General features: G+C 25.7%; 1 long non-coding RNA gene across 1 annotated transcript; it reads right to left on the reverse strand.

Moving 5' to 3' along the window:
- Positions 1-343: 343 nt before the first annotated feature.
- On the reverse strand, positions 344-1,267 carry LOC142223550 (uncharacterized). The gene is made up of 4 exons (XR_012718786.1): positions 1,206-1,267; positions 738-803; positions 533-608; positions 344-438 (listed from the first exon to the last, which is right to left on the reverse strand). It is a non-coding gene; the product is annotated as an uncharacterized LOC142223550 (long non-coding RNA).
- Positions 1,268-3,712: the final 2,445 nt, after the last annotated feature.

Here is a 3,712-nt window from a genome sequence, read left to right on the forward strand (position 1 = left end):
TATAACATTGTAGTTTAGTTCATTTATACAACACCATAAGATTTATATACCCCTACCAAGTTAAAAAGTCAGTATTATTTTGGTTTACTTGCTTATTTTGTGGGAAAGCCGATAATAAAAATTGGTTAACAGTCTCTTTAAAATGTCGACGACTAAACTATTTTTAAATCAATCATTCTACAGTACAGAGAAATTAAATAATTAAAGGAACAACAAACCGTTTTACTATTATGAAAATTTTCATACATTAAAATTAAACTTTCTTTAAGCAAAAGTACTTTATTATAAAAAGTTATGATTAAAGTTCTTAATACAATGTTTTTTGTGAATAAAAATTATGACCACGTGGAACAGAGAGTAGTTCATTTGAACCCGCTGTTTGGACATTTTGACTTATCCTTTTTTTATTCATCGTAGGTAGTTTTTTCACATATCTTGCTGGAAAGAATGGAAACAAAAATGAAAATTGTTAAAAATTAACACCATGTTATGAAATATAATTTTTAATTCTTCATTTTAACTTGCAACTTACCATATTTGGGGCATTTTATCAAATGGTGTAAAGAATTCAACTTTTCTTTGGAAAACGTATCTCATAAAATTTGTACCTGAAACAATTAGAGAAATAATGAAGTATTCTAAATAAACTCATAAAACTGTGTTGTTATCGATGTGAAGGATATAACAAAATTAATATTCTAGTTGAAAGAAAGCCAAAGTTTTAATATAAAACTTACCAATTCTCTATTAAATTGTACGCCGAGGGGAAATATAAAAAGTTGTCCAAATTTATTTGGGTTACTCTGAAATTAAATATTAAATAAAATTATTAAATAAGTTTTCAAAAAATCTAATGAAAAAAATAATAATATGCATTAAAAACCAAATATTCTTGATAACCCTAGACATCATCATTCGTCAAAATGACGAAATGTAATTTCATTTTCGATTTAAAATGCATATTAGTCTATTGGGAAATGGTAAATTTAAGTTATACTAATTCGACCGTTTTATGAATTTTTGTTTTATACTAATTAAAACCAAATTGAATAAGAAAATAAACTCAAGTTTGGTTCACTTTTTCGCTCACGATGAAAATTTTAGCGTCTTGAAATGAGCCGTAGTCAAAATGACGAAGGCTGACGTTAATGTACAAAAAATAAGGATGACTGTCCAGGGCTAAAAGAAAGTTAAAGAATCCTTACCAATTCACTATTAAATTACAGGCAAAGGAGTACTAAAAATTTGTCCAAATGTTTAAGGGGTTATTCTGAAATTAAATATTTGTTTTTACATTAAAAATATTACATTGGTTTCCAAAAAATTTGATTAAAGAAATACTAAAATAAGGCATTAAAAACCTGTAATTTTGATGATAAAAAGGTCACAAAAACGTAAATATTCTAGTTAAAATAAAGCCAATTTTTAAAAGAAAACTTACCAATTCTCTATTTTTTATTTGTTCGAATTCATCTGGAGTTGCTCTGAAATTAAATATTGTTTTTACAACAAAGAAAAACATTAAACTGGTTTCCAAAAAAATTAATTAACAAATAATAATATACATAAAAAATATTCTTTTTAAAAGAAAGTCATATTAAAAAAATACTTACCAATTTATGAATAAACTATACGCTGAGATATAACAAAAATTTTCCAAATTCATCTGGAATTGAATATTAATTTTTTACATAGAATAATAAAAATTTCAATACACTTTCAATTTCAACATATTTTCCTAAATATTCGTAATAACTTTTTTCTAAACTACCGATAAAATATTAATAACTTTCATTTAAAAGGTTTAATAAACAAACACCAATATATGTCTCAAACATCCAAAATATGCCATGCCTTTATACTCCCTTGTTGCATACCTACTTAAAAGATGCAACAGCCCACGCCAACGCCAACTATACAACTGAAGCATGCCAAACAAAACCAAGCAAAGCCAAAACATTCCTACAACAACAAAAACACATGTGCCTTTATTGAAAACAACACCTCATCCAGCCAAATAAACCATCCGCGAATAACAAACACACACACACAAACCACTAAATGAACAAAAATAAAAACAACCCCACGCTCATGTATACACAACAAAACTCAAGTAACATCATATTTACATTAATCACATTCCACTATGCCGTTAAAGATCTCTATACTATGCATTAGTTCATCGCATCTGCTGACAATTTACTGTAAGAATAATATTCGTAAAGGCACACCAGTTTACGAACAATGAAACGTTTAACTTAAAATTTGCAAAATTTTCATGAAATGTTATCTACCATTTTTGACGAAAATGTCTATAAATTAATTTACATGTGAACTAAAAATATTTCATTGGGTAATTTTTTACCAACAATTATTAACTATAGGAATTGTCAGTAAGAAATTGCTATCCACTTTCAAGTTCATTTTTCGTAAAAAAATATTTTCTCATACAAAAAAATCTTATAGTAAATTGCACTTATTATTTACAAAATACTTTACATTTCACAAGTAGTTTTATAGCATGACAAACGAATTTTGAACTACCAGTTAAGAAATTTTTTAAGGAAATTTCCATCGTATTTTGTAGGCCATGAACTAAACGATTGCTACTTAGAATTTGTAAAATTTCCTTCCGAGTATTTAATTTTCGTCGAAGATGCGAAAAATGAACTAAAATTCTGGAAAATTCTTGTAATTAATTATTGTAAAAATTTTCTTAAATTTACGAGACACTTTTTTTTCTGTGTAAAAAGTTGTCCAAATTTATTTGGGTTACTCTGAAATTAAATATTAAATAAAATTATTAAATAACTTTTCAAAAAATCGAATGAAAAAAATAATAATATGCATAAAAAACCAAATATTCTTGATATTCCTAGACAGTCATCAAAATGACGACACGTAATTTCATTTTCGATTTAAAATGCATTTTAGTCTATTGGGAAATGGTAAATTTAAGTTATACTAATTCGACCGTTTTATGAATTTTTGTTTTATACTACTTAAAACCAAATTGAATAAGAAACTAAATGCAAGTTTGGTTCACTTTTTCGCTCACGATGAAAATTATATCGTCTTGAAATCAGCCGTAGTCAAAATGACGAAGGATGACGTTAATGTACAAAAAATAAGGATGGCTGTCCAGGGTTAAAAGAAAGTTAAAGAAAACTTACCAATTCACTATTAAATTACAGGCAAAGGAGTACTAAAAATTTGTCCAAATTTTAAGCGGTTCTTCTGAAATTAAATACTTATTTTTACATTAAAAATATTACATTAGTTTCCAAAAAAATAATTAAAGAAATACTAAAATAAGGTATTAAAAACCTGTAATTTTGATGATAAAAAGGTCATAAAAACGTAAATATTCTAGTTGAAAGAAAGCCAATTTTTAAAAGAAAACTTACCAATTCTCTACCTTTTTAAATTTGTTTGAATCCGTCTGGAGTTGCTCTGAAATTAAATATCGCTTTTACAACAAAGAAAAACACTAAACTAGTTTCCAAAAAATATAATTAACAAATAATAATATACATAAAAAATATTCTTTTCAAAAGAAATCCATATTAAAAAAATACTTACCAATTTATGAATAAACTATACGCTGAGATATTACAAAAAATTTCCAAATTCATCTGGAATTGAATATTAATTTTTTACATTGAATAATGAAAATTTCAATACACTTTCAATTTCAACATATTTTACTAAA

Source organism: Haematobia irritans, chromosome 2, assembly GCF_050003625.1.
Source record: "Haematobia irritans isolate KBUSLIRL chromosome 2, ASM5000362v1, whole genome shotgun sequence".
Lineage (NCBI taxonomy): Eukaryota > Metazoa > Arthropoda > Insecta > Diptera > Muscidae > Haematobia > Haematobia irritans.